This window comes from Thalassophryne amazonica, chromosome 1 (assembly GCF_902500255.1).
Source record: "Thalassophryne amazonica chromosome 1, fThaAma1.1, whole genome shotgun sequence".
In the NCBI taxonomy this organism is placed as follows: domain Eukaryota; kingdom Metazoa; phylum Chordata; class Actinopteri; order Batrachoidiformes; family Batrachoididae; genus Thalassophryne; species Thalassophryne amazonica.
In genome coordinates, this window is record NC_047103.1 from 13,450,647 (window position 1) to 13,469,155 (window position 18,509).

Below are 18,509 nucleotides of genomic sequence, written 5' to 3' on the forward strand. Positions count from 1 at the left end.
TGTTAGAAGGAAAGGTGATGTAACACAGTGGTAAACATACCACTGTCCCAGCTTTTTTGAAACGTGTTGCAAGCATCCATTTCAAAATGAAACATGTTGCAGGCATCCATTTCAAAATGACGCAAGAACTTGATAAAAATGTGTGACTTTGGGACTATTTTATGTTTTGTCTCCAATGCGCTTTCTGTGTCTGTGGGCTCGCGCCACAGCGGGCCACTCACACCGTCCCCCTCTCTGCTGTGTGGAGCTGTGGCAAACTCTGGCAACAGGTCCAGAAACTACGCTCGCTGTTTTGATGCGGAGCACTCGGCAGCCCACACGGATAGAACCGTTCTCTTCTTCTTTCCCGTCTTCAATCTTGTCCAGTTCGTCCGATGTTAAATCTTTACGCCATTGCTTTTGCTGTTCTTCTCGTTTGCTCTCCTCCTCTTTCCATTTCTCAAATGTTTTATTTTGGCCAAAAATATTAAAATTCACTTGGAAATCCATGTTTTATCGCATTTATGTCATTCACCTGTCAAAACACAGCTGATCTGCGCCAACTGATTTGCGCGTTGCTATGGTGACGACCAGAGCGGAGTGATTATAACAGCGACTTAACTCGCCGAACTACGTGTGCGTATACACGAAAATAATGCACGCCAGTTAGACATGGAATTCTCACTGACCATGGTATAATAGTGTTGGATATGCACTCTGGGGAAAATGTTCCTGCTTCTTACATTTTTCATTTATTTCAAAAGTAACAAAGGTGAAAATTTTGAAATGTTTTTATCTGAGTGTCAGCAGAATTTTTAATTAAAGTTTATTTATGAGGAGGACATCCCGACAATTAAATCAATAAACAAATGCAGAGTATTTTGAATCAAATCTCATACTACATGTGGGTGTGTTTTAATGCACCACATTAACTCCAATCAGGTTTTCAGACATTGTGTCAGCAGTCCCGCTGCTTCACCCCAGCCCCCTTCCTCCCACGTGCACAGTCCCCTTTTTATTGGCTGGCACAGTAGTTACTATGAGAACGTGTGTGGAGGGGCTGCCATGGTGAATGTGGGGTAAAGCTTCTGAATGGTGCTTAAGGCACCATTCCCCTCTCTCTCTCTCTCTCTCTCTCTCTCTCTCTCTTTGTAATTGGTTTTGGGATTTGGATGTTTTTGAGATATCAACGACCTAATTTCTCTCTCAAGCTACCAGGCAGCATTTAAAATTGTATATAATGTGCAGAAACCCATCACGACCACATCAATGTTAAGATGAACAATAATGATCTCTAATCTGTAAAACAAGTTCCTTCTACCAGAATCAGCAGCTCACTTTCTTTTCTAATAAAGGATTTCTGTGTATCATTTGTTTTTCTGAAAAGCTGAAGATATAAAAGCATGAGAATTTGACTATAACTCCAAATTTGTCTTGGTGACTTCCCTCTACTTTTTGAGAACTTCCTACTTTGGACAGATGGACCACACAGTCCCACATTGTTTGAACTTGCATTTCATAATTATTTACGTAAAATGAAGTTCACAACATATTCAGTGACTTATAAATGTTTAGAGATCCACCCTCTGATTTATCTAAAGAAAACTGGCAAAGTGAACATTTCCTGTGAAATCATCAAAGTGTGCCAAAAATTGTGTTGACATCTTATGCCTGTATGTTTATTTTAATTATATGAAAGAACTTTTGCTGTTGTTGCTTAATACATTTTGGCTGTTATTGTTATATGGCTGGGGGGGCCTGGCTGCCGGTTTGTTGCTGTCTGTTGGTTTTCCTCCCAGGTGGCGTGCGTTTGGGACTGAGTGGCTGTGTTGCTGAGGCTGTCAGGACCTCACCCTGATCACCTGCGACTCGTCAGGACTCACAGCTGTGGTGCATCTGGATGGATTGGAACATGTTGGCATTTAAGACTGGAGTGCACAGTGTGTATTTGCCAGAGACTCGACCTTGTGACCAGACGGGTGAGATCGTCGTCTCGGGAGCCATCTCATCAACAGCGGATGCTGAGAACGTCCAGGTTTGATGCACAGTCTGTGAAAGAGGAGGGGGTGAGGTTTCACGCTCGTCAGCACACTTCCTGAGGTACGTTAGATTTTGTGACTAACATTTATACAGTCAGTAAATGTGGTGTCCCTCACACCTTATTGTATTGAGCTGTTTGTTAGTCATGTATCAGCTTTCACTGCAGTGGAGTTTTGTGAACTGATTGTTCCATGCCTGCAGGTTGGGAAGCTGATTAGTAATCAAGCCAGGAAGTGTTTGCTGTTTGTACACCTTTAAGTGTTCTGTGTGTAGAGTGTGGACTCACATAATGGTTCCTTCTTTCACAGACTCGGTTGTTGAGGCCACCTGGGGGGTGTCGGCGGGGTCCTTGGGTCCGAAACAGCTTCTGGCTCCGGACCGCTAGCGCTGCTGGGAGCGCACCACGCCAGGCCGCACCTTTTATTATATTATCACTGTTATGTATTAAATTCAGTTAGCCTTTGTACTGTGCTCTGCTTATTTCATACTGGGTCCTTCAAATGCTGGTCGGTTCTCCGAGCTGCGTCCGACACATAACAGTTATTGCTTGATACATTTAAAAAATATTCTGTAATGCTGTTTACAATATACATAGATATATCAAATCAAATCAAATCAATTTTATTTATATAGCGCCAAATCACAACAAACAGTTGCCCCAAGGCGTTTTATATTGTAAGGCAAAAGCCACACAATAATTACAGAAAAACCCCAACAGTCAAAACGACCCCCTATGAGCAAGCCCTTGGTGACAGTGGGAAGGAAAAACTCCTTTTAACAGGAAGAAACCTCCAGCAGAACCAGGCTCAGGGAGGGGCAGTCTTCTGCTGGGACTGGTTGGGGCTGAGGGGAGAGAATCAGGAAAAAGACATGCTGTGGAAGAGAGCATCATGGGAACCCCCCAGCAGTCTAATTCTATAGCAGCATAACTAAGGGATGGTTCAGGGTCACCTGATCCAGCCCTAACTATAAGCTTTAGCAAAAAGGAAAGTTTTAAGCTTAGTCTTAAAAGTAGAGAGGGTGTCAGTCTCCCTGATCCGAATTGGGAGCTGGTTCCACAGGAGAGGAGCCTGAAAGCTGAAGGCTCTGCCTCCCATTCTACTCTTACAAACCCTAGGAACTACAAGTAAGCCGGCAGTCTGAGAGCAAAGCGCTCTATTGGGGTGATATGGTACTATGAGGTCCCTAAGATAAGATGGGACCTAATTATTCAAAACCTTATAAGTAAGAAGAATATACTATTCTGGAATTAACAGGGAGCAAATGAAGAGAGGCCAATATGGGTTAAATATGCTCTCTCCTTCCAGTCCCTGTCAGTACTCTAGCTGCAGCATTTTGAATCAACTGAAGGCTTTTCAGGGAACCTTTCGGTCAACCTGATAATAATGAATTACAATAGTCCAGCCTAGAAGAAATAAATGCATGAATTAGCTTTTCAGCATCACTCTGAGACAAGACATTTCTAATTTTAGAGATATTGCGCAAATGCAAAAAAGCAGTCCTAGATATTTGCTTAATATGCGCATTGAAGGACATATCCTGATCAAAAATGACTCCAAGATTTCTCACAGTATTACTGGAGGTCAGGGTAATGCCATCCAGAGTACTGATCTGGTTAGACACCATGTTTTTAAGATTTGTGGGGCCAAGTACAATAACTTCAGTTTTATCTGAATTTAAAAGCAGGAAATTAGAGGTCATCCATGTTTTTATGTCTGAAAGACATTCCTGCAGTTTAACTAATTGGTGTGTGTCCTCCGGCTTCATGGATAGATAAAGCTGGGTATCATCTGTGTAACAATGAAAATTTAAGGAATGCTTTCTAACAATACTGCCTAAGGGAAGCATGTATAAAGTGAATAAAATTGGTCCTAGCACAGAACCTTGTGGAACTCCATAATTAACCTTAGTCTGTGAAGAAGACTCCCCATTTACATGAACAAATTGTAATCTATTAGATAAATATGATTCAAACCACTGCAGCGCAGTACCTTTAATACCTATGGCATGCTCTAATCTCTGTAATAAACTTTTATGGTCAACAGTATCAAAAGCTGCACTGAGGTCTAACAGGACGAGCACAGACATGAGTCCACTGTCTGAGACCATAAGAAGATCATTTGTAACCTTCACTAATGCTGTTTCTGTTGTGTGGGCTGCCCGAAGAGGAGGTACTGCTGGCCAACGCCAGAGGGCGCCCTGCCTGTTGTCGGGTTGCAGGCACCAGAGGGCGCAGTCACCACCCAGGAGCCAGGACTAACAGCTGTCAGAAATCATCTCATCACCATCCCATCCCATAAAAGACTGGAGGAGACACCACATCTCTGCCGAGATATCAGTTTACCACTCAGGTAAAACTCTCAGCCATGTCTGTGCTCAACGCACCTCTCATTGTCTTTCTTTGAAACCTTTGCAGACAGACCTGTTATCTTCAAATCAGCTGGGAGCTGGGTTTTGGACGTTTGAAGAGTGACGGACTTCACTCCTCTTTCCAAAACCAGAGAAGTAACAATCGGTCTCTGCACGTTTCTGTGTTTTCGTGTAGGAGGTGAAGATCCTCCCACATAAGGAATTGAACTGAGTTGTTGATTGTTCTGCTGGGTGTGCACACACCCACCATTAACCTGTTTTCTGTTCCTGCCAGCAGTACCGGATCTGACAGCTGAAGTAGAGGCCACCTGAGGACTCGGGACTTGGCAGCTTCAGTATACTGCAGGTCTTCGTTGGCGGCGGAACCTTGTGGGCCCCGGCTCTTCTCTGGATAGGCGTCTCCTACCCTCGGACCTGCCCACATGTCACCTGTTGAATTTTGTAATTGACTGTCTAAAAGCAGTATTCGACCTGTTGTGCACATTTGCCACAATAAATTGTATTTATTTGATTATCTATTGACCGTTCATTTGCGCCCCCTGTTGTGGGTCCGTGTCATTACACTTTCCCAACAGTTTCTGTACTATGATGAATTCTGAAACTTGACTGAAACTCTTCAAATAGACCATTCCTCTGCAGATGATCAGTTAGCTGTTTTAGAACTACCCTTTCAAGAATTTTTGAGCGAAAAGAAAGGTTGGAGATTGGCCTATAATTAGCTAAGATAGCTGGGTCAAGTGATGGCTTTTAAAGTAATGGTTTAATTACTGCCACCTTAAAAGCCTGTGATACATAGCCAACTAATAAAGATAGATTGATCATATTTAAGATCGAAGCATTAATGGTAGGGCTTCCATGAGCAGCCTGGTAGGAATGGGGTCTAATAGACATGTTGATGGTTTGGAGGAAAAAACTAATGAAAATAACTCAGACAGAACAATCAGAGAGAAAGAGTCTAACCAAATACCAGCATTACTGAAAGCAGCCGAACATAAAGATATGTCTTTGGGATGGTTATGAATAATTTTTTCTCTAATAGTTAAAATTTTATTTGCAAAGAAAGTCATGAAGTCATTACTAGTTAAAGTTAAAGGAATACTCGGCTCAATAGAGCTCTGACTCTTTGTCAACCTGGCTATAGTGCTGAAAAGAAACCTGGGGTTTTTCTTATTTTCTTCAATTAGTGATGAATAGTAAGATGTCCTAGCTTTACGGAGGGCTTTTTTAGGCAACGACTTCCGTACTACAGCGTCTCCGCGAGGGGTGGGGGGATCCGGCGTGCTTCAAACATTTGTGAGCTGGAGCTTAGCATGGCAGATGAAGAGCTAATTCAGCCAGTACCGTCTTTGCTGATGGCAAATGTTTGGGCACGTTTTGGATTTTATTATTTGCTGCGTAAGAAGGAGCTTGACATGACTTATGCAGTGTGTAAAATCTGCAAAATGAAAGTTAAGTACTTTGGAAACACTTCAAATCCGCAAGCCCACATGCTACGTCATCACCCGGAGCTAAAAGGAGCAGAGCAGCAGTCTCTGCCGACTACTGACCAGCGCTTCGCTAAACTGCCAGTCAACTCCGAACGAGCAAAGCAGATAAGTAAATTTACATCTTTAGAATCACTTGATTAACCTTGTAAAGCTGCATAAACATTTTTAAGTAATATAACTATTTCTCAGAGCTCTTTGAATCGAAAATCGATTCTGGATCGAATCGTCACCCCAAGAATTGGAATCGAATTGAATCGTGAGTTGTTGTACGATTCACATCACTACTAAATGAAGATCTTCTAAATTAGTGAGATGCCATTTCCTCTCCAACTTACGGGTTATCTGCTTTAAGCTGCGAGTTTGTGGGTTATACCACAGAGTCAGGCACTTCTGATTTAAGGCTCTATTTTTCAAAGGAGCTACAGCATCCAAAGTTGTGCTTAATGAGGATGTAAAGCTATTGACGAGATAATCTATCTCACTCACAGAGTTTAGGTAGCTACTCAGCACTGTGTTGGTATATGGCATTGAAGAACATAACAAAGAAGGAATCATATCCTTAAACCTATTTACAGCGCTTTCAGAAAGACTTCTATTGTAATGAAACTTATTCCCCACTGCTGGGTAGTCCATTAAAGTAAATGTAAATGTTATTAACAAAAATGATCAGACAAAAGGGGGTTTTCAGGGAATACTGTTAAGTCTTCAATTTCTATGCCATATGTCAGAACAAGATATAAAGTGTGGTTAAAGTGGTGGGTGGGCTCATTTACATTTTGAGTGAAGCCAACTGAGTCTAATAATAGATTAAATGCAGTGTTGAGACTGTCATTCTCAGCATCTATATGGATGTTAAAATCACCCACTTTAATTATCTTATCTGACCTAAGCACTAAGTCAGACAAAAGGTCTGAAAAATCACAAAGAAACTCACAGTAACGACCAGGTGGACGATAGATAATAACAAATAAAACTGGTTTTTGAGACTTCCAATTTGGATGGATAAGACTAAGAGTCAAGCTTTCAAATGAATTAAAGCTCTGTCTGGGTCTTTGATTAATTAATAAGCTGGAGTGGAAGATTGCTGCTAATCCTCCTCCTCGACCCTTGCTTCGAGCATTCTGACAATTAGTGTGACTCGGGGGTGTTGACTCATTTAAACTAACATATTCATCCTGCTGTAACCAAAGTTAACTTTATTATCCCAGAAGGGAAATTCAGATAGTCAAGGTGCGTATAATACAAACAACTTCAGACAAGATAGACAAACTTAAAAACAGATAAATAAATGACAGATAAATACACCCCCTCCCCCATGCCTCTCTGGCTCCTTTCCACACAGCTAAGCTGCTACATACCACACAAACACACACACACACACACACACACACACACACACACACACACACACACACACACACACACAGTACTACAGTGTCAAGTCCCCTGCTGAGAACTGTGTCTTTCATTAACAATTCTAATTGCACAGGGAACAAATGACTTGCTGAACCTGGTTGTCCTTATTTTCCTTTGTAGTAGCCTCCCCTTACCACGTTGGCTTAACTGAAATCTGTTATGTAAAGGGTGGGTAATGTCTGCAAGAATACTTTCAGCCTTGTGTAGTATGATATCTTGAAACAGCTGAGCAGCTGATGTTTGACTGCACCCAATTATCCTACTAGCTGTTTTAATAATACGTTGCAATCTATCCTGATCTTGTTTACGCATACTACCAAAGACACAGACCAGACCAAAGGACAAGACACTCTGAAGTACAGACTTATAAAATAACTCTAAAATGTAGGTGTCAACACTAAAACTACGCAATTTTCTTAGGAAAAACATTCTTTGTTGAAGCTTCTTCACCTTAAAAACGGCACATTTGTCAAATCTCAACGGATCATCAATTTCAACCCCCAAATACTTATAGGTGTTAACTCTCTCTATCAATGTGTTGTTGATGACAGTGTTTGATACTTCTTCTGCATTACGTCTAAAATCGATAACCATTTCTTTTGTTTTGCTTGCGTTAACATTAAGGAAATTGTCAGAGCACCATTTTATGAAGCTCCCCACATCCTCTTCAAAGCTGGTCATTGACAGCTCCCCTGCTTTCAAGAACCCCACCAAGGCAGTGTCATCTGCATACTTGAAGTAGGAGTGTGTAGTCGCAAGAGCACGACACTCGTTGGTGTAAAGTGTATAGAGTATGGGAGACAGCACACATCCTTGGGGAGCACCCGTGTTAATGACCTCAGCGGATGAGATGGCCTGATTAAATCTAACCTGCTGAGTACGATTTAACAGGAAGTTATTAATCCATATAATGAGTCTTGGGTTAACACCTAACTTAACCAGTTTGTCCACCAGTAGGTGGGGTTGGATGGTGTTGAACGCGCTGCTGAAATCAATGAAAACAATCTTTACAAAGCTGTAAGGCTCCTCCAGATGTTCAAATATACTGTTTATCATGGTCAGCAGTGCATCCTCCACTCCCCGCCTTGGCTGGTATGCAAACTGGAAAGGGTCCAAAGATGGTGCCACCTCAGTAAGCAGATGTTTCAATATAATTTTCTCTAAGCATTTCATAGGCACTGAGGTTAATGCGACAGGTCTCAGATCATTCATCTCTTTGGGCCTGCTTTTCTTTGGTACCGGAACAATCAAAGACTGTTTCCACTGAGCCGGGATTAATCCTGTTTCTACTGACTGCTGAAATAGCATTTGAAAAGGAAAAGCAAGTGAATCGGCACATGTGCGCAGCACTTTGCAGCTGATACCGTCTGGACCCTGAGATTTATTAATATTAACACGTAAAACCTGCTCTTTAACCTCCTCAATGCTAATTTGTATGTCACGAACTTGCATAGTTCTGACTGCATCCATTGCCAGTTTCTGCTGAGTTGTATAGTCAGTACTGTCAAACCTACAATAAAAAGTGTTCAATTCATCTGAAAAGACATTGTCATCTGAGACAGTCAAGTTCTGCATTTTAGGTTTATATCCAGTCATAATTTGTAATCCCTGCCAGGTCCTTTTAGCGTCATGGTTGAATAATGACTGAATCTTATTCCTGTAACCAGTCTTGCAGTCCAGTATTTTCTTTTTAATATTTTTCTATACAGATCTAATGTCCTCCTTTGAGCCTCCAGATTTAAACAGCCTCTTTTTACAGTTTAGTAGTTCTTTAAGTTCAGGAGTGATCCATGGTTTATTATTTGGGTAGAGTTTGACAATCTTTTTTGGAAGGATAATGTCCTTGCAAAAATGAATGTATCCTGAAACTGCAAGCGCAGCGTCATTGATGTTTGACGATGAGTTTATCAGAAGTTCCCAATCAGTGCAGTCTAGGCGGTCTCTTAAAGTATTAGATGCATCAGTGGTCCAACATTTCACCTCTTTTTTCTTTACTTTCTCTCGGCGCAACAGAGGTTGGTACGTTGGTGTTAAGCGGATCATGTTATGATCCGACTTTCCGAGCCCTGGCAGGGCCATCGCGTAGTAAGCTTTCTCCAAGTTGCCGTAACACAGGTCTAGGCACGCCCCCTCCCGCATGGAACATGATACATATTGATGATACGCAGGTAGAGTCTCCGCCAAAGAACACAGATTAAAATCCCCAAGTATCAATTTTGCTGCATCGGGCGCTGTTGCTTCAGTCATTGTCACAAGTTCATGTATAGTGTTAGCAGCTTCCATAACGTCCGCCGAAGGTGCAATATATACAATAAAAAGGCAAATCTGGTGTATTTCACGGGGCATATAATAAGGTCTTAAATTGACTGATAACACTTCAATGTCTTTTGTGCAAAGTTTATGTTTCACGGTGATGTGTGCTGGGTTGCAGTACCTATTGTTTATAAACACGCACACTCCTCCACCTTTTCTCTTCCCAGAGTTAGAATCACGGTCTGCCCTTACCAGTGTGAAGCCTTCCAATTCAACCGATGAATCTGAATCAAACTCCGTCAGCCAGGTTTCCGATAGACAAATCAGGCAAGATTGCCGATAGTCAGCCATATGCTGCGCACAGGCACGGAGTTCATCAGTTTTATTCCGAATGCTTTGTACGTTCCCAAACATATTGGTTGGTAGAGGTGGCCTAAATGGCCTCCTTTTCAATCGAGCTTGCACTCCCCCTTTCCTTCCACGCCTTCGCTTTGGTTTATCACCTGGGAAAGGTGGTGTAGGTAATCCAATAAATTCATTTCGGGGGAGAGAGGGAACCACTTCCCTGATGTTCAGCAGAGCCTCTCGGCTGTAGGTGATTTTAAACTGAAGACCCTCGGAAAGCCCTGTCACCAGCACCGTGTCGTCCAAGAGGCAAAAAATTAAAACTACAAGAAGAAACACTGCGATGTTTCGTCCCATCTTGCGTTACTGCGAATATCTACACTTAATTCGCGATATTTAAAACACAAACTTTGATCAAACAAAACGAACATACATAACTACAAACAAGACGTGCATCCGACCGTGTCGCCACAACGAGCATGCGCCACCAGGTTTCTGTAAGGCAGAATAAATCAATATGTTGATCAATTATTATATAATTTACTAACAGGGACTTAGAAGAGAGAGACCTAATGTTTAATAAACCACATTTAACTGTTTTAGTCTGTGGTGCAGGTGAAGGTGCTATATTATTTTTTCTTTTTGAATTTTTATGCTTAAATAGATTTTTACTGGTTATTGGTGGTCTGGGAGCAGGCACCGTCTCTACGAGGATGGGGTATTGGGGGGATGGCAGGGGGAGAGAAGCTGCAGAGAGGTGTGTAAGACTACAACTCTGCTTCCTGGTCCCAACCCTGGATAGTCACGATTTGGAGGGTTTAATAAAATTGGCCAGATTTCTAGAGATGAGAGCTGCTCCATCCAAAGTGGGATGGATGCCGTCTCTCCTAACAAGACCAGGTTTTCCCCAGAAGATTTGCCAATTATCTATGAAGCCCACCTCATTTTTTGGACACCACTCAGACAGCAATTCAAGGAGAACATGCGGCTAAACATGTCACTCCCGGTCCGATTGGGGAGGGGCCCAGAGAAAACTACAGAGTCCGACATTGTTTTTGCAAAGTTACACACCGATTCAATATTAGTTTTAGTGACCTCCGATTGGCGTAACCGGGTGTCATTACTGCCGACGTGAATTACAATCTTACCAAATTTACGCTTAGCCTTAGCCAGCAGTTTCAAATTTCCTTCAATGTCGCCTGCTCTGGCCCCCGGAAGACATTTGACTATGGTTGCTGGTGTCGCTAACTTCACATTTCTCAAAACAGAGTCGCCAATAACCAGAGTTTGTTCCTCGGCGGGTGTGTCGCCGAGTGGGGAAAAACGGTTAGAGATGTGAACGGGTTGGTGGTGTACAGGGGGCTTCTATTTAGAACTACGCTTCTTCCTCACAGTCACCCAGCCGGCCTGCTTTTCCGGCTGCTCCGGATCTGCCAGGGGACAACTAACGGCGGCTAAGCTACCTTGGTCCGCACCAACAACAGGGGCCTGGATTGCTGTAGGATTTTCCAAGGTGCGGAGCCGAGTCTCCAATTCACCCAGCCAGGCCTCCAAAGCTACGAACAGGCTACACTTATTACAACTACCGTTACTGCTAAAGGAGGCCGAGGAATAACTAAACATTTCACACCCAGCGTAGAAAAGTGCAGGAGAGACAGTAGAAGCTGCCATGCTAAACCGGCTAAGAGCTAATAGCTGCGTTAAGCTAGCGAATTCCTAAAAACACACAAAGTGAATAATGTGTAAATAATTTAGAGGTGATTCAGCAGAGAGAGTGCTTTAGTTAAGGCATGTGAAGATTCCACTGTGAAATAAATCATTATCTAGTTATCTAGATCAATCTAACTACGCAGATTAAACAGCTAACAGATACAGCAAAACGCCGCTGTGCTCCGGAACAGGAAGTGATACAATACCGCAGTGAGAGCCAACCACCAGTAGAGGCCAGTATAAGTACATATGTCATTTGATTGGTGGTTTGTGTGTCACATGATACGGATCATTCATCCCATTTGCCATTGTGTTCCATTGACTTGGCAAATTTGGTTCCACTGGCCGTGCAAATTTGGTTCCAACCACCGTGTGCGCTCACATTAAGGGTGACAGCACTTAGCTTAAAAACAAACATGGTGGGCTTCGTTTTACTGACATGCTCATTATTGTAACATACACACAAAAAACAAAGAGTATGTCGTAAGCCGTCTGGAGGCTTTTGTAGTATTCGTCGGCATGTGTCTACCTGAAGTACAAGCGCTGTCGGATTAAGAGGTGTCGCAATTTTTTGCTGGACTGAGGAAAGCAAATGGCAGTCTGTACACAAAGAAGAGAATGCACGGCATCAGGTATGGACTACATTCATCAGGACTATTAAGTGAAAAATGGAATGCTTTCCATCTTTCGCCTCATGAAATATTCTTACATCGCACTCTTAAACAGAAACGTTCATTATTTGTATAATATATAGGATTGAAAACATTGCCTTGTTTAAAAATCCAAATAATTTTTTTTTATTCTAAAAACTCATCGTGTCAGTTTACCAGAAAAAACTGATACAATTAACCAGGATGCTAAGTCTTTAAAGATCATTTTTGTTGTGCTAACATTATGATGGTTGATGTCATCAGTCACATTTACAGTTGACATCATCTGAAGCCCTTCAGAACAGATCCTGATTCACCCGGACAATAAACTCTTTCTGGTCTTCTTTGCTTCTCATGTTCAGTCCCTCTGTTCTCTATCTCAGTGCTTTCTTGTTCCTCACTGAACATAATCCTCCTTTTCATGCACTTACACCAGAATTATGTACCAAAATAAACGCCTGCATACTGGCACAAACACAGGTCACAATGTGGATGAGTGTCCTCGAGCAGCATCCTGAGATTAAGGGCGAGATCAGCTGACGCGGCGCATGCGCCTGCACACACCATTCTCACTCTCAGCATCGCTGCTTTTGATCTGGTGGGCTGGAACGAGTGATGGTCTTGCGTAAGGGTTTTGCAAGAACCTCAGCGTGCACAAACACGGAGGGGGTGGGGTTGTTGCACCATTACAAAGGGAATTCGCACTGCACCAAATCCTGCTCAGCACACCCACACCACAACTACGTATATGCTTCTTCCAGCGACATGTGAACCTCCTCAAAACAAAGAGAGGGGCCTTTTAAATTCAAGACACGCACAGGGTCCACACGCTACCAGCTACAGAACAGCTGCCCCTCTGTATCTGCAAATCTCAGGAGACAATGCCACAACTGTCAGAGATCAGCAATGATTAAATGTTCTTTTTAAATAATCATATCCCCCATAACACAATCCAAAAATACAACATCACTGATGTAGGTACAAGCTGGTCTCAAATTTACGTATCAAATTTAGGTATCAAATCAGGAGATTTCAGCCTTTTTTCTCCAAAGAGTACAAAACCATTTCACCATAGATGTTAACTTGTACAGATCCCAATATAAATATGTGTGCTACTGCAGAAATATAGTCAACAGGAGCTTAACTACAAATGTAAACACAGTTTTATTTGTTAAATATGAAAAGTGGAACCATTTTACACTGTGAGCAGAGTAACAAATTGGTAACAAAAATGGCAAAAAAAACAACAAGGGAACTCAATGTGCATTTAAATTCAGTGAACAATCATAGGCCTAGATTTGTGATCAGACACAAGAGGCTGGATCTCCGCAGAGCACAAACAGGCGTTCCTCCAAAACTAATTTTACCCCCATTAAAATGTTTAGTTTAAGGTTCAGGTATGTGGTATTGTTCAAGTTAGGTTGTTGTCCACTGCAAAATCTGTTTTGGGTTTTATGAACACCTATGTCACCAAATTTGTCATTTCCACACCAGATGGTCACCCCATTGAGTCTGGTGTGCATGAGGTTTCTTGCTGCGATTAAAAAATGCTCAGGGAGTTTTCCTTATCACTGCTGCCTTCGATGTGGTGGATAAGGCCTAGACCTCACTGGTGTGTAGCACCTTGACATGATTTATGATTTGGCATAGTATAAATAAACTGATTTGAATTGAAATATGTGTTCCTACACTCTGAAACATGATTGGGTTAGGATAAGACCAATGGTTAGGATAAGACCAATGGTGAAGGATTATGCTCCAACACCACATCTTGGAGAGACAAAGCACCTGTTAATGGCCTACGGAGACCCCAAAGTCAGACACCTGCTTTTCCAGGCAGCAGGCACGGAGTTCATCAGTTTTATTCCGAATGCTTTGTACATTCCCAAACATAATGGTTGGTAGAGGTGGCCTAAATGGCCTCCTTTTCAATCGAGCTCGCACTCCCCCTTTCCTTCCATGCCTTCGCTTTGGTTTATCACCTGGGAAAGGTGGTGTAGGTAATCCAATAAATTCATTTCGGGGGAGAGAGGGAACCACTTCCCTGATGTTCAGCAGAGCCTCTCGGCTGTAGGTGATTTTAAATTGAAGACCCTCTGAAAGCCCTGTCACCAGCACCGTGTCGTCCAAGAGGTAAAAAATTAAAACTACAAGAAGAAACACTGCGATGTTTCATCCCATCTTGCGTTACTGCGAATATCTACACTTAATTCGCGATATTTAAAACACAAACTTTGATCAAACAAAACGAACACACATAACTACAAACAAGACGTGCACCCGACCGTGTCGCCACAACGAGCATGCGCCACCAGGTTTCTGTAAGGCAGAATAAATCAATATGTTGATCAATTATTATATCATTTACTAACAGGGACTTAGAAGAGAGAGACCTAATGTTTAATAAACCACATTTAACTGTTTTAGTCTGTGGTGCAGGTGAAGGTGCTATATTATTTTTTCTTTTTGAATTTTTATGCTTAAATAGATTTTTACTGGTTATTGGTGGTCTGGGAGCAGGCACCGTCTCTACGGGGATGGGGTTTGGGGGGATGGCAGGGGGAGAGAAGCTGCAGAGAGGTGTGTAAGACTACAACTCTGCTTCCTGGTCCCAACCCTGGATAGTCACGATTTGGAGGGTTTAATAAAATTGGCCAGATTTCTAGAGATGAGAGCTGCTCCATCCAAAGTGGGATGGATGCCGTCTCTCCTAACAAGACCAGGTTTTCCCCAGAAGCTTTGCTAATTATCTATGAAGCCCACCTCATTTTTTGGACACCACTCAGACAGTCAGCAATTCAAGGAGAACATGCGGCTAAACATGTCACTCCCGGTCCGATTGGGGAGGGGCCCAGAGAAAACTACAGAGTCCGACATTGTTTTTGCAAAGTTACACACCGATTCAATATTAGTTTTAGTGACCTCCGATTGGCGTAACCGGGTGTCATTACTGCCGACGTGAATTACAATCTTACCAAATTTACGCTTAGCCTTAGCCAGCAGTTTCAAATTTCCTTCAATGTCGCCTGCTCTGGCCCCCGGAAGACATTTGACTATGGTTTCTGGTGTCGCTAACTTCACATTTCTCAAAACAGAGTCGCCAATAACCAGAGTTTGTTCCTCGGCGGGTGTGTCGCCGAGTGGGGAAAAACGGTTAGAGATGTGAACGGGTTGGTGGTGTACAGGGGGCTTCTGTTTAGAACTACGCTTCTTCCTCACATTCACCCAGCCGGCCTGCTTGTTCTGTGGGAACATTTTTACTGTTTTGACATGGAGCAGATACCAGCCATAGAGGGCACCATATTACAGCAGTATTATAATGACTCTCACTATAATACTATAATAACTCTCACAGTGAAGATGCACTGACAGTGATACGAAGTGAAGCAATGTCTGCTGACACATTTGCTATTAGATGCATCTGAGTGGAACTGTGGGATTGCAGGCAGCATAACTCCTGCTCATAACACAAGAAAAAGGGAATTTTCAACAAAGAGAAATTTGCTAGTGTGACAGAGGGCAAGAGTTCCTGTGCAATAGGGGTCAGTAAACATCACTCCAAAACAACTAAAAGGCCTGGGTTTTAGCCTTCTGGTTAGAAAGTCCACCTCCCATGCCAAAAACCATGAGTTTGCATCCTGAGGGGAGCAAGTGGAAGGAGGTAAAACACAACAAAACACTGCAGAGATAGACGCTACACTAGCAAGTGGCATAGCTGTAAGCAGAAATACTGTTGAGCATTAATGCAGTGCAGCGCAAAGATTTGTTGCTCTTCTGTGCATTTACCTTTTTTAATCAGCCTTTGGTCTTGGACTACTAGCACAAAGAAAAAAAAACAAAGTCTGAATAAAAGCTAAACAAGTTGAATTCTTTTCATACACTTAAGAAAATTTAGATGATATATCAAGTGAGAAATGTTTTTTCTGAATCCATGTTTGATATTGTGTTCAACTTCCCAAAATGATTTTAATGCAGCTGAATAGGAATTCCACAACACATCAACGCATCACATAACTTGCTTGAATGTTTTAACCACACAAAAAAACCTTTGTTCATATCTCAACAAAGTTTCAATTATGAGCATGTTGAATTTAATTAGGGCTTAAACGATTAGTCGAGTAACTCTAATAATTCGATTCCAAAAAATGTTCGAGGCAAATTTTGTGCCTCAAAGCTTCGTTTAACTTTGTAGTACATATGCCAGGCCTGTGTGTGAGATGCTGTAACATCCCCAGAAAAAAAAAAAAAACAGAAGAAGACTAGAGCATGCCCATACACCGTGTAAAGCCTAATCCAAAAGCTACTTCCAACGCGACACACAGAGTAAAATAAAGCCTTTTAAGAAAAAGAGGGTCCACGCTGATCATCTGAAATAGACTGAGCATTTAAAGTGAAGCAGTGTGTTTGTCTATTTTTAAATAACACGATTCGTTCTACGTGGGGAGTGACTCGTCCCCAGTCGGCTGCTGTCTCTCTCTGCCCAGTGTGAGGGGCTCAGCACTCCGCTCACACCAGGCGAGTCCTAGCTCCATCCCCGACCACACTGACAAACAGTTTCTGAAAGATCCTCTCAGCAAAAGTCCACTCTTTCTTCTGTGTTTTGGTCAGACTCGCATTGAGTGTTTCACTTTTTGATTTTCGCTTTTTTGGGCGACACACAATACTTCACAAACACTGTAACTTAAATAAAATATTAATAATAATAATAATAAAAAACTGACTGCGAGGCTTACATGTTCAACCTCCAGCTGAAATGCATCTGCTGAATTGCAGAGAAAAAGGGATTAAAAAAATTTTACGCAGGGACCCAGTCCACAAACCTTAAAAAAAAAAAAAAAACTCAAAAATGGTTACATTTTACAAGTTGGGGAAAAACAAAGCAAAACAGAAACCACATCCCATCACCATTTCAGCAAAATGTCAACACTGGCGCAGCGACATTGTGCAATTGCTTAGGGAGAGCCCTGGACTACTGATGTTGTTTAAAAATGCAAAAGCAGTTTTTATCCGATTACTCAATCGCCAGAATAATCGATAGAATACTCTATTACTAAAATAATCGATAGCTGCAGCCCTAATTTTAATACAATAAAGTATAATCGATAGCTGCAGCCCTAATTTTAATACAATAAAGTGAAACCAATGGGACTCACAAAATGGGATTTCTCAAGTAGAAATAAAAGAAAATGATGCTATTTTGATACATTCTGGTCATGTGCAGCTGATGTACATAGCGAAATCATGTAAATCGAAAAGACTTGTTTTTATTTAGTGCACAAAAAATTGAAAAAAAAACATTTTAAGGTTTGCTGTTGTAGTTATACAGATTGGAAAATAGTTGTTCTTCAAGTAATGCATGTGTTGAGGCCCCTTCACACATAACACAAAAGACGCAGGAACCGGAAGAAAATCTACGAACCAAAAACAAAATGGGGAACCACGAAACATTCCACCTGCTGTCAGGAGGGACGTACGGTTGGACCGGCGTGTACAATACCGCACCAACAGTCTGTGTTCACACACACGAACACAGTGCAAGCATGTGGAAAGTCGCGCACACAGCAGTGGAGGGAAACTTAATAAACCACAGCAATTTATAATACTTAATTCCTCTTATAAAGAGCGGGTTTAGCCACCGCCTAGACGTACACCAGGAAGTAATGAATTGACATTGATTACTGTTCTCTCTTCCATGTTTTGCATGAATTACCTGATGTGCTGGAGCCAGCCAGCTACCGTGTCATGAAAAGCCAGGCTCTCGTGTCGTGAACACATGTAGCCAGCATGGCGTGCCCAGCACGCAGTGATCTGCTGTAAATGTGATCTGTGTTTTAATTATTACAATGTGGGGAAATCCCGCAGTGACACACGCCTCGCGGGGGCGTCCCGTGGGGTGATTTCCTGCATGGTACGATATTCACCAGCATTGCAGTGCACTGATGCAGCGGTCAGCTGAAGCAATATGTGTTTTAATTTATTTCCACGCGAGGACAGCATGCCGACGTCCACGCTTCACGCTGTAGTTATGCGACTTAATATCCTACAAGCCAGTACAGGTGTCCCCAGCTATAACATGCGAGCACAGATATCTGAGCTGCACGTCGCAGGGGGACACACCCACCTCTGTCAGCGGACCTCGGCAGGCCACAGAAAAAAAAGGCTCACTCTCTGTTGCTTTGTTCTGTGATTTTAATTTAATGTATGTATTACTATGTGTTTGTCATGCATCTGTCTGATCTGTCTGTGTTTTTTAATTTAA